Genomic DNA, 16,239 nt, shown 5'->3' on the forward strand with positions numbered 1-16,239 from the left:
TAGTTAGGAAGCTGATGTTAAAAATTGCTCATTGCTCATGACTTGTCCAAAATTGATAAACAGTAAGAGATATGGGATTTAGGGATCTCACTTAAACACAGTTGATTCTGTTTTTTAATAACTTTCTCCTACTTGACAAGTTTTGATTCTTGGGGCATTCTAAATAGTCATAAAATAAAGAATGAAGTAGCGGACCTTCAAAAATTTATATGAGATAAATATTTTGAAAATTACATGACTAAATCAAGTTAGTGTGTATCTACATTAATTTATTAATTTAATCATTTAATCTAAAAACTGAAACAAATTTTTATGATCTCTTTTTCCTAAATATTTGGTCTTTATTAATTTTTCCTTTCAATAATTTAAATCTTAAGAATTCATTTCAAGATATAAAATATTTGAAAAATATTATGGTTTGAAATTATGGTATTTATAGCACAACAATGTGGAAATACCCCTGCTGCATATATTCATCTTAATCCAAGTGATGACATTCCATCATATTGATAACAAAAAATTGTAGATTAAAGAAGTTATATATTTATACAAATTGTCCTTTTCTAGTTCATATATATTATTTTAATAGCTTCTAAATGTCAATAGTTTATTTGTATAGTCTGCATTGTCTTTATCTTTAATATTAGAACTATTTCTCAAATGTCATACTGTTTTGACTATTAATTGGCGATTAACTCACACTTCAGAAAGCTGATTTGAAACTCCAGGTGATGAGTGAGTCTCATTAATTGGTAGAATTTACTTTGTGTGCTTCCATAGGGTCCTCTACTTCACTGTTGACATGCCTAGCTACCAGTATTTATAGGTATTATTTTCTCTCAGGAACTTTCACTTTTTTTCAGAAAAATACCTACCCATCTGCATCCTGGAGAAATATGTAACTGGCTTTCAGTGTTCCTGATATTGAGTAGGACAGACAGAAGGACAGAAGGACACTGTCTGTCTTACACCTAAATATGAGTATTAGATTCAGCTTCTCATTTTTTAAAAACTTATTTATTTTTTATTGAAGGATAATCGCTTTACAGAATTTTGAGCTTTTCATCAAACTTCAACATGAATCAGCCATAGATATACATATGTCCCCTCCCTTGTGAACCTCCCCCCATCCCCTCCCCACCCCACCCCTCTAGGTTGATACAGAACCCCTGTTTGAGTTTCCTGAGCCAGACAGCAAATTCCTGTTGGCTATCTGTTTTACATATGGCAATGCAAGTTTCCATGTTACTCTCTCCATACATCTCACCCTCTCCTCCCCTCTCCCCATGCTCGTAAGTCTATTCTCTATGTCTGTTTCTCCACTGTTGCCCAGTAAATATTCTTCAGTACCATTTTTCTAGATTCCGTATATGTGCGTTAGAATACGGTATTTATCTTCCTCTTTCTGACTCACTTCACTCTGTATAATAGGTTCTAGGTTCATCCATCTCATTAGAATGGACTCAAATGTGTTCCTTTTTATGACTGAGTAATATTCCACTGTATATATATACCACAACTTCTTCATCCATTCATCTGTTGATGGACATCTAGGTTGCTTCCATGCTCTAGCTATTGTAAATAGTGCTGCAATGAACGATGGGATACATGTGTCTCTTTCAGTTCTGGTTTCCTCAGGGTATATGCCTAAGAGTGCGATTGCTGGGTCACATGCTGGTTTTATTCCTAGTTTTTTAGGACTCTTTTTTTTTTTTTTTTTTCTTGATGTCTCATCCTCAGGCTTCATCACACCTGATATATTTGCATTCATAGCACATATTAATGTTTTCTCCCCGAGAATAAATTTTCAGTCATCATAAGAGGGTTGTTAGCATTGTTTAAAATAGTGAAGGAATCAAGATATAAAGTTGTCATATATTAATTTTTCTACCTACTTCCCTGTTTTATCTTCAGGTATTCACAATGAAAGATGACAGTTTAGATCCTGCAAAAAGTAACTTGTTTGAAAGTAGCAAAATAACATAGAATGAACTACTTAATAAGAGTGCCCTTCAAAGACTTTCCTTGCACCATGACAAATTCTTAGAGTCATAAAGAAGTAGGGGGTAATAAAACTAAGCAAAATTTTGGAGGCGATTCCAAGAATTTTCAGAGGAAAAGAGAAATGGTCTTAACTGAGTCATGGTGGGGATTTTGTTAGATCAGTTTTTTCTTCCTTTTTCCCTTTCTTCCATCCTTCTTTTTTTTCTTATTCTTTATTCTGGTGCTGTTTGCTATTTCCTACTGATATTATTATGTTAACTGATATTATGACATATCATATAATATTATATGATATAGACAAACCCAAACAAACATTTGGCCAACTCAATATGATGTAGTTGCAAAGAAGATAGGCTTTCTAGGTAAGAAATATATCTATCTGTGGATCAATATCTCTTTCTATTTAAAATCATGGTATTAAAAATTATCAATATCTTGATTTCACCAGAATTAAACCTAAATCTTAATATTTGGAAACAACGTTGAGTTCAGTCACTCAGTCATGTCCAACTCTTTGTGACCCCATGGACTGCAGCACGCCAGGCTTCCCTGTCCATCACCAAGTCCTGGGGTCCACTCAAACTCATGTCCATTGAGTGGGTGATGCCATCCAACCATGTTATCCTCTGTCATGCCATTTTCCTCCCACCTTCAATCTTTCCCAGCATCAGCGTGTTTTCAAATGAGCCAGTTCTTCGCATCAGGTGGCCAAAGTATTGGAGTTTCAGCTTCAGCATCAGTCCTTCCAATGAATATTCAGGACTGATTTCCTTTAGGATGGATTGGTTGGATCTCCTTGCAGTCCAAGGGACTCTCAAGAGTCTTCTCCAATACCACAATTCAAAACCATCAATTCTTTTTTTTTTTTATAGTCCAACTCTCACATCAATACATGATTACTGGAGAAACCATAGCTTTGACTACATGGGCCTTTGTTGGCAAAGTAATGTCTCTGCTTTTTAATATGCTCTCTAGTTTGGGCATAGTTTTTCTTCCAAGGAAGAAGTGTCTTTTACTTTCATGGCTGCAGTCACCATCTGCACTGATTTTGGAGCCCAAGAAATAAAGTCTGTCACCGTTTCCATTGTTTCCCCATCTATTTGCCATGAAGTGATAGGACCAGATGCCATGATCTTAGTTTTCTGAATGTTGAGCTTTTAGACAACTTTTTCACTCTCCTCTTTCACTTTCATCAAGAGGCTGTTTAGTTCTTCACTCTCTGCCGTAAGGGTGGTGTCATCTGCATATCTGAGGTTATTGATATTTCTCATATTTCTCCCGGCAATCTTAATTCCAGCCTGTGCTTCATCTAGTCTGATATTTCACATAATATACTCTGCATATAAGTTAAATAAGCAGGTGACAATATACAGTCTTGACATACTTCTTTCCCAATTTAGGACCAGTCTGTTTTTCCATGTCCAGTTCTAACTGTTGCTTCTTGACCTGCATACAGATTTCTTAGGAGGCAGATCAGGTGGTCTGGTATTCCCAACTCTAAGAATTTTCCACAGTTTATTGTGATTCACACAGTCAAAAGCTTTGGCATAGTCAATAAAGCAGAAATAGATGTTTTTCTGGAACTCTCACTTTTTCAATGATACAATGGATATTGGCAATTTGATCACAATGTATTTATGTTTATATTTGCATTGTCTAGCAAGCTGGCATGCATGTATTTGATATTAAAAATATTTTTAAGTGGATGAACAAGTTAATAAATAAATAAAATTTTGTAAGACTTTAAGAATCATTGAACTGTATTTTAAATATTGTTTTTGAAGTATAAGAAGAACTGCCAAGAAAACACATTAGAATGGGAGAAAATAATAGCAAGTGAAAAAATAGACAAAGGATTAATTTCTAAAATATACAAGCAGCTTAAGCAACTCAATACCATGGTCAAGAGTTATTCTCTTGCTATTTCCACTTTCTTCACCCCATGGGGAGGGGATTCTTTCTTGATATTTAGTACAACAGATTTAAAGATAACTATTTGCTTAGAAAAATAGCTAGATATTCAAAGTAAACATGAAAAGTTATGCTGTATTGCAATCTGAAAATTGGAGAAATAACTATTTTTCCATGAAAACCAACTTCTGTAACATTTCTGCCTTCAACTGGGTATATATAATGGAATACAAAGTTGTTTAAATATAAGAATGAGTTAGTATACATCCAAAAACTCTCCACATTTTTGCTGCCTATGGAATAAAAACGTATCCTACCTCAACTCCCTCTTTTGTATTTCCTTTATACCTTAATTTCTGGATAGCAAAACAGTGAGCTTGATGCAATCTGGTCCAGGTGTTTAGGATATTGGTCAAAAGAAAAATCATGACTCTACAATATATATACATTCAAAGTCCTCAACTACTAAATCCCTTGATATTTGTACAATTGAACTGAATATTTTTAAAAATGTGAAATATATTCCAGGGGAATATTACAAAACACTCAAGATATATGTACTGGTATGGGAATTAAGCTAACCCCTCTTGGTAAAGGAAGAGTGGAAGCTTCCATTCTCATGGCTTAAAGATACTTCGTGAAGAAAAAATTTATCTTCATGAATCTAATCTGTGTGCTTGCATGTGAGCAATATACATAGGGGAGTGAGAATGAACACAAGCCTATTTTAATAAATATTAGACATATTAATGTTTATTAAAGTGTTCTGTTTATTTCCTTGTAAAGATGTTCAGATGGTTTTAATCATACACACATTCCTATGTTCTTTTATTCATTTATTTTTTCAAGTGAGGATGATGATGAACATTATAGCATTATAAAACTTCATCAATGGATCAGGTTTATGTTAGGAATATTTCGATGGGCAAGTGTTAAGGTAATAATGTTGTGCGTATATTGCCATATGTAAAATAGATGACCAGTGCAAGTTTGATGCATGAAGCAGGGCGCTCAAAGCCAGTGTACTGGGACAACCTAGAGGGATGGGGTGGGGAGGGAGGTGGGAGGGGGGTTCAGGATGCAGGGACTCATTTGTACCATGGCTGATTCATGTCATTGTATGGCAAAAACCACCACAATATTGTAAATTAATTATCCTCCAATTAAAATAAATAAATTACTTTTTAAAAAAAGACAATAATGTTGGTGATCATAATATAAAAAATAATGAAACAATCGACTCTAGTTTTATCTATTAATTAGATACTGAAATTAATGCCTGTGTGTTTATTAATTGGAAAACATAATTTTGGAACTATGTATCAAACCCTTTAAATTCTACAATGTAGAGGTAACTGCTAATACTTGTCTTTAAATACATTTGCTATACATATTTTTAACAGAAAGCTTACATAATACCATACTGTAACATAAGTTCTACCATTTTAAATTGATGTTATGTTATAAGTAGCTCAAATGATTTCAACCGTTTTCCACATATATACAAATATATTTACATATATACTTATGTAAATGTATACACTAGGCTGGACAAAAAGTTTTGTTCTTTTGATTTTTTAATTAAAAATAAAATACACATTTTTTTTTCATTTTCACTAAGAATTTTACTGAATATCATATTCACCATTTTGTTCCATCATATTAGTGTTAGTCACTCAATCATGTCCAGCTCTTTGCACCCAAGAACTATAGCTCACCAGGCTCCTCTGTCCATGAAATTCTCCAGGCAAGAATGCTGTAGTGGGTTGCCATTCCCTTCTCCAGAGGATCTTTCCAACCAAGAGATCAAACTCAGGTTTTCCACATTGCTAGCAGATTCTTTACCATCTGAGCCACAAGGAAAGCCCCATTTGTTCCACTATCTTCTGCCATTTTTCAGGAAACTTCATAATTTCATCTTCACAAAACCTTTTACCTTTTGAACAAAGAACTTCTCTAGGTGCCTGTTACAGTTGTTCAGGGAATTGAAAATTTCTCCATTAAGAGCATTTTGTAAAGACCAAAATAAATAGACATCTAAGCAATGTCTAGTGAATATGGTGGATGAATCAGAACTTCCCAGCCAAACTGTAAGTTTTTACCTGGTCATCAGAGAAACATGCTTTCTTGTGTTATCCTGATGGAGGTAAAGTAAAAGTCACTCAGTCATGTCCAACTCTTTGCAACCCCATGGACTGTATAGTCCATGGAATTCTCCAGGCCAGAATATTGGAGTGGATAGCCTTTCTCTTCTTCAGGGGATCTTCCCAACCCAGGGATCAAACTCAGGTTTCCCGCATTACAGATGGAGTCTTTACCAGCTGAGCCACAAGGGAAGCCCGTCCTTATGGAAGATTATGCATTTTCTGTTGACTAATTCCGGATGCTTTTCACAGAGTGCTACTTTCATTTGGTCCTATTGGCAGCAGTACTCGTGGAGTTAATTATTTGGTTTTCCAGAATGCACTCATAATAGAGACTCCCTTCCAATCCTACCATATACGTCATCTTCTTTGGATAAAGATCGGCCTTTGGTGTAGTTAGTGGTGGTTTGTTTCACTTGCCACAGAATCTCTTCCATTCCACATTAGTGTGTAGTATCCTCTTTTCATCACCCATCACTGTCTCAAAAATAGAACATTTTTGTTACATTTAAGAAGAACATTGCATGGGAATCTCATGAGAAGGAACTCAGAGACCTGGAACTTTGTGCGGCTGGAGTCTCTAAGATCCTGAAACATCTTTCACTAAAAGGAAAAATATTCAAGATTATTATTGTTAATAATTCCCCTGATAGTGTTTGAAAATTAGCTACCTACATTCATCATATTGTAGGTGGTAGTGGTGAGTAGTCATTGTATTAATATTTTCTTATTATCACTCCCATATTAGCACATATTATATATTTCTAGTGAAACAGGAACTCTTGTAGCATATTATCTGGTAATTTACTTAACCTAAAGTAAAATTTCTTACTGCACACCATTTCACATTTTCCCCATATTCTCCTGCTGCTGCTGCTAAGTCACTTCAGTCGTGTCTGAGTCTGCGACCCACCAGGCTCCCCCATCCCTGGGACTCTCCAGGCAAGAACACTGGAGTGGGTTGCCATTTCCTTCTCCAATGCATGAAAGTGAAAAATGATAGTGAAGTCATTTGGTCATGTCCGACTCTTAGCGACCCCATGGATTGCAGCCCACCAGGCTCCTTCATCCATGGGATTTTCCAAGCAAGAGTACTGTAGTGGGGTGCTATTGCCTTCTCCCATATTCTCCTAACCGGGAAGTAAAACATTAGAGAAAATCAAGAGTTTGGTCACTATCTTCAGTTGGAAATGATGGAAAGTGGACAAGATGAAAGCCCTGATATCACAATTTGGACTCTTCAATTTTGTTTTGATAAAGTGTTGGATTCTTACAGACAACGTATGGAATGAATGTAGATATTTTTATCTATCAAGATAATTAGGGGACAGATTAGAATATATGATATTGATCGAAAATAACTGTTTTCAAGGACTTGAGATTCTGTTAAATAAATGTGAGTGTTTTTTTTTTTTAATTTTAATTGAAATGTATGAGATAATTTTGTATACATATGTTTAGTGAGGAATCTTTTGTCAAAATTGCTAATGACCTGTCCAAAGTCAAGTAATAAAGAGAGAGCAATGTTATTTAGGAAGCTCAGCATTATTTAAAACCAATTGCTTCTGGTTTTCAGTACTTTTTCTTTACTTGACATAGTTTTGATTTTTGAAGCACTCCAGAATGTCTTATGAAAAATAGAGCAGGTGTTAAAAAGTTAGTGTGAGGTATGTATTTTGAAAGTTAAACTCCTAAAATAAAGTTAATGTGTATCTACCAAAAGCTTTAAATTTAATCATTTTTTACTTTAATCTAAGAACTGGAGTGAAGTCACTCAGTTGTGTCCAACTGTTTGGACTGTAACCTACCAGGCTCCTCCCTCCATGGAATTTTCCAGGCAAGAGTACTGGAGTGGGTTACCACTTCCTTTTCCAGAGGATATTCCTGACCCAGGGATCGAACCTGGGTCTCCCGCATTGTAGGCAGATGCTTTACCATCTGAGCCACCAGGGAAGTTTAGGAAAATGCAAGATTAAGAAGTGAAATATTTTCACAATCTGTTTCTTCTAAATGTTTGCTGTTTATTTTTTGCTTCCTTAAAATATTTTAAACATAAGTTTGCATTATCAAGTCATAAAATATTTGAAAAATGTTTGTACAGAACACTTTTAGTATGTGCAGAAAACAGGGTGGATATATACCTGGTGAATCTAAACCCAAGTGATGACATTCCGTCACACTTATAAAACAATGAACATTAATAGATTATACAAATATGTGTATTCTGCTTCATATATATCATTTTAATAACCTCTAAATTTCTATAGTTTATTTTTATAGCTTGCACTGCTTTTATTTTTAATATTGAAACTATTATTCAAATGTCATGCATTCAGTAATTATTAATTGATGCTGAATAAAGAATCTTAGAAAGCCAATTTGAAACTCCAGGTGATGAGTGAGTCTCATTTGTTACATGGTGGAATTTACTTTGTATGCTCTTGTAGAATTCTCCTTGCTTCATTGTTGACATTCCTAGTTTACCTGTATTTACAGTGTTTTTTCCTCAGGGACTTAATTTTTTTTTTTTTTTTTTTTTTTTTGAGAAAATGATCTACCAATCCACATCTTGAATAAACATGTGGCTGGCTCCAAATATTCTTGATATTGAATGACACTGTCTGCCTCACACTTAAATATGAATATTGGAATCAGCTTCTCATTTTTTTAATGATGTTTCATCCTTGGACTTCATCATGCTGGATATATTTGCATTCATACTATATGTGAAAGGGTTTTTTCCTTCAGAATAAACTTCCAGTCGTCAAAAGAGGGTAGTTGTTGTTATTTAATCACTAAGTCATGTCAGAATCTTTTGTGACCCCATAGACTGGGAACTAAGATCATGGCATCTGGTCCCATCACTTCATGGAAAATAGATGGAGAAACAGTGGAAACAGTGGCTGACTTTATTATTATGGGCTCCAAAATCACTGCAGATGGTGATTGCATCCATGAAATTAAAAGACACTTACTCCTTGGAAGGAAAGTTATGACATACCTAGACAGCATAATAAAAAGCAGAGACATTACTTTGCCCACAAAGGTCCGTCTAGTCAAGAATATGATTTTTCCAGTAGTCATGTATGGATGTGAGAGTTGGACTATAAAGAAAGCTGAGCACCAAAGAATTGATGCTTTTGAACTGTGGTGTTGGAGAAGACTCTTGAGAGTCCCTTGGACAGCAAGAAGATCCAACCGGTCCATCCTAGAGGAAATCAGTCCTGAATGTTCATTGGAAGGACTGATGCTGAAGCTGAAACTCCAGGACTTTGGCCACCTGATGCGAAGAGCTGACTCATTGGAAAAGACCCTGATGTTGGGAAAGATTCAGGGCAGGAGGAGAAGGGGACGACAGAGGATGAGATGATTGGATGGCATCACCGACTCAACGGACATGGGTTTGGGTGGACTCTGGGTGTTGGTGATGGACAGGGAGGCCTGGTGTGCTGCAGTTCATGGGGTCGCAGAGTTGGACACGCCTGAGTGACTGAACTGAACTGAGACAGGGAAGCCTTGAGCTTCCCAGGTGGCATTAGTGGTAAAGAACTCACCTGCCAATGCATGAGGCACAAGAGACACAGTTCCATCCCTGGGTCAGGAAAATCCCCTGGAAAAGGATATGGCAACCCACTCCAGTATTCTAGCCTGGAGAATCTCATGAACAGAGGAGCCTGGTGGGCTACGGTCCATAGGGTCAAAAAGTTGGACAGGACTGAAGTGACTTAGTACCCACTGCACGCAAACTGTAGCTTACTAGGCTCTTCTGTGTATGGGATTTCGCAGGCAAGAATGCTAGACTGGTTTGCTGTTTCCTTCTCTAGGGGATCTTCCCTACCCAGGGATCAAACCCATGTCTCCTGCATTGGCCAGAGGATTCTTTCCCACTGAAACACCAAGGAAGCCTAAGAGGGTAGTTAACAGTGTTTAAAATACTGTATGAGTCACAGTTATAAAGTTGTTACTTATTATTTTTTTACCTACATCCTGTTTTATCTTTATGTACTCACAATGAAAGAGGACAGTTTAGATACTGCGAGAAATAACTTCTTTGGAAGTAGCTATGCCACATAATATGAACTACCTAATAAGAGCCTCTTCAAAGACCTTTCTTGTGCTGTAACAAATTGTTGGACTCCTAAAGGAATAGGTAGAAAAGAAATCAAGCAAAACTTTGCAGACAATTAGGGGATTTTTCAAATAGCAAAAGACCAGTGATTTTACAAGTGAATCACGGTTAGAATTCTGTTAAATCAGTTTTTTATTTCTTTCTTTTTTTTAATTTTTTTCTGTTGCTGTTTGATATTTCCTATTCAAAATCTCCAATAATTTTAGCTTTGTGGTTCTTCAGTTTTCTATTCTATTTTGTGCCCTCTTACAACCACTCCAGCTTCAAGCATCACCTGCTTTAGCAATATCAGCTTTCTCTCAGAGAGGACAAGGAACCATTCTTGAATCTTTGTCTGCCTGTCAATGTAGGAGATGCCAGGGACATGGGTTGATCCCTGTGTCAGGAAGAATCCCTGGAGCAGTAAATGAAAACCCACTCTAGTATTCTTGCCTGGAAAATTCCATGGACAGACGAGCCTGGCAGACCACAGTCTATGGGGTCACAAGGAGCCAGACATGACTGAGCGACTAAACACACAAACACACAAAAGAGGAAGGCTTTGTAGGTAAGGAATATGTTTGCCAATGGATTGATATCTCTTTCTATTTTAACATCATGATATTATAAAACACATTGATAACTTGAATCCACCAGAATTTAACAAAAAATTATTGTACATAATATTTTTTATATTTGCATTGTTTGGTAAGACATAATGCATATATTTGATATCAATAAATTTTTAGGGTTAATGAACAGGTTACTAAATAAATTATTCACACTTTATGACTTTAAGAATTATTATCCTATATTTTAGACGATTGGCTTGTCAAGGTTTCCTGGCTAGGGAAGCTTGCGTCAGTGTTCTGGTGCGTGGAACTTGATTTCTTCTCTTTGGAGAACAATGGAGTCCCCAGTAATGAGTTTTGAGATGGGTCTATGTGTTAGGTGTGACCTTGGGCAGCCTGTATGTTGACGTTCAGGGCTATGTTCCTGCATTGCTGGAGAATTTGCGTGGTATGTCTTGCTCTAAAACTTATTGGCTCTTGGGTGGTGGTTGGTTTCAGTGTAGGTATGGAGGCTTTTGGACGGTCACTTATTACTTAAAGTTCCATGTAGTCAGGAGTTTTCTGGTGTTCTTAGGTTTTGGGCTTAAGTTTCCTGCCTCTGGATTTCAGTTTTATTCTTCCTGTAGTCTCAGGACTTCTCCAACTATACAGCACTGATAATAAAACTTCTAGGTTAATGGCAAAAAGATTCTCCCCCGTTAGGGACACCCAGAGAGGTTCACAGAGTTACATGAAGAGGAGAAAAGGGAGGAGGGAGATAGAGATGAGCAGGAGGAGAAAAAGGGGGACTCAAGAGGAGAGAGACAGATCTACGCAGCTGTCTGTTCCCAGAGTGTTCTCCATATCTCAGACACCTACAAAGATTCACAGAATTGGATTGGGAAGAGAAGGGGAAAGGAGGAAATAGAGGTGTCCTGAGGTAGAAAACAGAGAGTCAAGATTGGGAGAGAATAATCTTCGGTTTAAAAATAGAGCTTCTCTTCCTTTTTTTTTTTTTTTTTTGTAAGGTTATAGTGTATTGAAAATGAAAATTAAGGAGTAGTAGAGGAGTACTAGAGGACTTTAAAAGAAATAAGAGAAAAAGAAAAATAGAAAAAAGAAGAGAAAAAGGAAAGAAAAAAAAAAGAAGAAAAAAAAAGAAAAAGAAAAAGAAAAAAAAATTTTTTTTCCTAATTAAAAAAAATCGTAAAAATCTATGAAAATGAAAGTGAAGGAGTAATGGGGGAGTAACAGGGAATTTTAAAGGAAAATAAAAGAGAAAAAATAAAAAAGAAAAAATAAAAAAAGAAAAAAAAATTTTTTTTTTTTTCTTCCTTACTTAGGAAAAAAAAAAAAAGTAGAAATATATCTAGGAATTTCTCTGGAGCTGTTGCGGTCAGTGTGGGTTCGGCTCAGTTTCAGATAGCTCCTCGTTCCAGCTTACACTTCTCGATATCTATAGGGCCCTTCCGGTGTAGTCCGTGTTTTCTACGGGGATTTTAATCTGTTGCACCAGTCCCTTCTGAAGCGGTTCCCTTTGTTTATTTGGCTTCTGTTTGCCGGTCTCTTCAGAGCCTCATTTCCGCCCTGACACAGGCGGGCGGAGGTGGACTCTTATTCAGGTAGCTAGTTCCGTCGCTCTGCGGGGAGGGGCTGGCACTGCGGGGCGGGGCTGGCGCTGCCGGGAGGGGCCGGCGCTGCCGGGAGGGGCTGACGCTGCTTTCTCCGTCTGCGCTGCTCAGGCTCCCGGCTGTTCTATATGGAGCGCGCCCCGCGCTGAGAGAGGTTCCAGCCCTCCGATGTTCCACAAAAGCGCGGAACGAAAAGCTGCGCCCGCTCTCAGTGCCTTCCCCGTCAGAGCGGTCCAGGCAGCCAGGGGCTCGGTGGGCGCACTCTCCCCAGGTGTGGCGCGCCCACTCCCTTCAACGGACCGAGTCTCAGTTTCCGCTGGCGCCAGTCGGGTGCGTGCGCCTTCTGCCCTCCGCGTCCGCAGCCCCAGTCCCCGCCCGCGCCGGTCGGGTGCCTGCGCCCTGTGTCTCGCCGCGACCTTCCCCTCCCCCCTGCCTCCTGCCTCCGGCGGGGCTGGGCCGGTCCGCAGCCTGCGAGCTCTTCTCTGGACTTTCTCGGTCCCTTTGTTATGCAAAGGGCCGGCAGTGTGTTCCGGCCGGTTAATTTTCTCTCTCTCTTTTGGTCTCCCACAGTCCAAGTTGGCAACTCACAAAAGCTCCCTCCGGTTGTCCTCAGGGCGCTCAGGCCCGGACCCTACCCCAAGCAATGCCGCCTAAGACTCCCTTCCCGGGACGGATCTCTGTCCTCAGCTCTTTTGTCTCACTTTTTATCTTTATATTTTGTCCTACCTCCTTTCGAAGACAATGGGCTGCTTTTCTGGGCGCCTGATGACCTCAGCTAGCGATCAGAAGTTGTTTTGTGAAGTTTGTTCTGCATTCAGTTATTCTTTTGATGAATTTGTAGGAGAGAAAGTGGTCTCCCCATCCTACTCCTCCGCCATCTTGGCTCCTTCCTAGAATTATTATCCTATATTTTAATTGCTGCCTTTTCAAAAGTATAAAAGGAACCATCAGGAAAAATAGAACTATAATATCTCTTTCAAATCAACAGAAAAATTTAAATTCTCAAAGCAATTCCCTAATATAAAATATACATAATAAAAAAAAGTTTCAAAATGCAAGGAAAATATGTGGCAGCAATCAAAACAAATTGTTTAGGTTTGGAAATAAATTTCAGTCAGTAAAACAATACTGCTAGTTGGCCTTATTTCACACTGATTATATGCAAACCCTTAAGCAATAAAATACATATCTGTAAGTAAGTATATATATAAATGACAAAAAGAGTGTAAAGTAAACTGAAAATGCACGAAGTATTTTGGAAACAAAAATTACACTAGCACACCAAACACATACTCCCCCCAAAAGGGGAGGAAATAGATACACAATCAAAATAGACACCCAAACAAGTAAATGGTGGGTGAAGATCACCTTGGTAAAGCAATAGATGACATGTTTACACACAGCAGTTAATCCTCAGTATATCACATTGTTTCATTTCCATGTTCATATGATTGTCCATAAGCAAAATAATAAAATATATTTAAATTATCTAGTTTATTAGTATGTGGAAGAAATTTCAAAGTTGAGGAATTCACTTAAAGCAGTCAAAATTTATTAACTAATCCTCAAATTCCTGTTTAATAACACTGGTGTGGATTTAACAATGGCAAGGCTAACAGAAACCTTGCAATTTGTGTTATTGACAAATAATATGAGTTTACATATACTAAGAATGTGTTTCTTACAAACCAAAACTGTCAGGTTTCTTTCTTGTCAGGCTTGTAAATATTTTTCTAATGTTTGTTTGCTATTATACTTTCACGTTTCTTTTACATTTTTCAATAAGAAACAAAACAGTAGCAATTCATATATGTGTGTAGGTATATTTGCACACATATACAATGATTACTGTTGAATAAGAAAGAATTTGAAATGTATTATGGACTAGTGTAGACAGACTTTCAAAGTTGTTGAAAAACTACGGTCTTACTTGTTTCTTCCTCTCACTACATTTGAACTGTCAACTCTTATCTCTTTGTGTCCATGAAATAAGGGGTAGAGAAAGCCAGCCATCTCTGTCTGTGGAATTCTCCAGACAAGAATACTGGAGTGGGTAGCCATTCCCTTCTCCATGGGATCTTTCCAACCCTGGGATTGAACCCTGGTCTCCTGTATTGCAGGTGGATTCCTTACTGCCTGAGCCACCAGGGAGCCCAGAAAAAGCACTGATTAAAAAAAAAAAAATTCACTGAGAATAGCAAATATATCTCTGAGGTCATTTGTGCTCTATTTCTACAGATATAGTTCCTAAACATGAGATAAATATCTTGTTTATACCCTTCTTGTTTCCTTTTGAAAGTTCTAGTGTCGATTATTAAAGCTGGTTTTCTTGTTACATGAGAAATCTACGTCCATTTGCAATACATTTACAATACTCTCAGTTAACAAGCCAAGCTTAAACCAAATATTCTAGTACTGACCATAATTACATTAGATTTTCCAAAACAAATTTAAAATGATTTCAATATGTTATAACTTAAGTTTTCTGCAAAGAAAATGGGCTCATGTTGTTCTGTGGGAGACTAGTGTGTTGAAGTTCTGATATTAACACAAGAATATGGTCACTTATTTTTAAGTACAATTATCATACCACCTGTTGCCTCTTCCTGTTTCTAAACTCCATAGAAATGTTTGTTTCCTCACTAATCAGTTCTCAATTTTACATTCCATGTTCTTTTTTAATATGGTTGTTTATTCCTCCTCCCAGTAGATTTTTGAACATAAAGTTAATAAAATTCAGTCACAAATAAGTATCTCTAGAAATAAAGTATGTAAATTAGATTCTTAATCTGAGATCAGTGGGGAAGGGTAGGCAAATTACAAGAGTCCTGTGACTATGATCAAGGGCTATTCTCTTGCTCTTTCCCCATTCTTCATTAAATGGTTGTGCTTCTTTCTTGATATTAGCACAACAGAGACAAAAAAGATTGCCATTTGCTTAGAAAAGTAACTAGATATTCATAATAAACATGGAAAAATGCACTGTATTATAATCTGAGAACAGGAGAAGTAAATATTTTCCCATGAAAATCCAGTCTTTCTTAACATTTCAGCCTTCAAATTGGTAGATGGAATCATACCTGAAGTTATGTGGATATAATAATCAGTTATTATAAATCCAAAAACTGTTCACATTTTTTACTGCCTCAGGAATTAAAAAATATTCTGCCTCTACCTCCACCTTTGTATGTCCTTTAATATCTTAGTTTCTGGAGAGCCAAACAGTGAGTTGAATGCAATCTGGTCCAGGTGTTCAGGATATTGGTTTAAAAAAATCAAGAATGTACAATATATGTACATTCAAAGTCATCAACTACTAAATCTCTTGCCATTTGCACTATCAGTTCAGTTCAGTTCAGTCGCTCAGTCGTGTCTGACTCTGCGACCCCATGAACCGCAGCACGCCAGGCCTCCCTGTCCATCACCAACTCCTGGAGTCCACCCAAACCCATGTCCATTGAGTTGCTGATGCCATCCAACCATCTCATCCTCTGTCGTCCCCTTCTCCTCCTGCCCTGAATCTTTCCCAACATCAGGGTCTTTTCAGATGAGTCAGTTCTTTGCATCAGGTGGCCAAAGTATTGAAGTTTCAACTTCAGCATCAGTCCTTCCAATGAACACCCAGGACTGATCTCCTTTAGGATGGACTGGTTGGATCTCCTTGCAGTCCAAGGGACTCTCAAGAGTCTTCTCCAACACCACAGTTCAAAAACATCAATTCTTCGGTGCTCAGCTTTCTTTATAGTCCAACTCTCACATCCATACATGACCACTGGAAAAGCCAGAGCCTTGACTAGATGGACCTTTGTTGGCAAAGTAATGTCTCTGCTTTTTAATATGCCGTCTAGGTTGGTCATAGCTTTCCTTCCAAGGAGTAAGTGTCTTTTAAT

The sequence above is a fragment of the Dama dama genome, chromosome 1 (genome assembly GCF_033118175.1).
Source record: "Dama dama isolate Ldn47 chromosome 1, ASM3311817v1, whole genome shotgun sequence".
Lineage (NCBI taxonomy): Eukaryota > Metazoa > Chordata > Mammalia > Artiodactyla > Cervidae > Dama > Dama dama.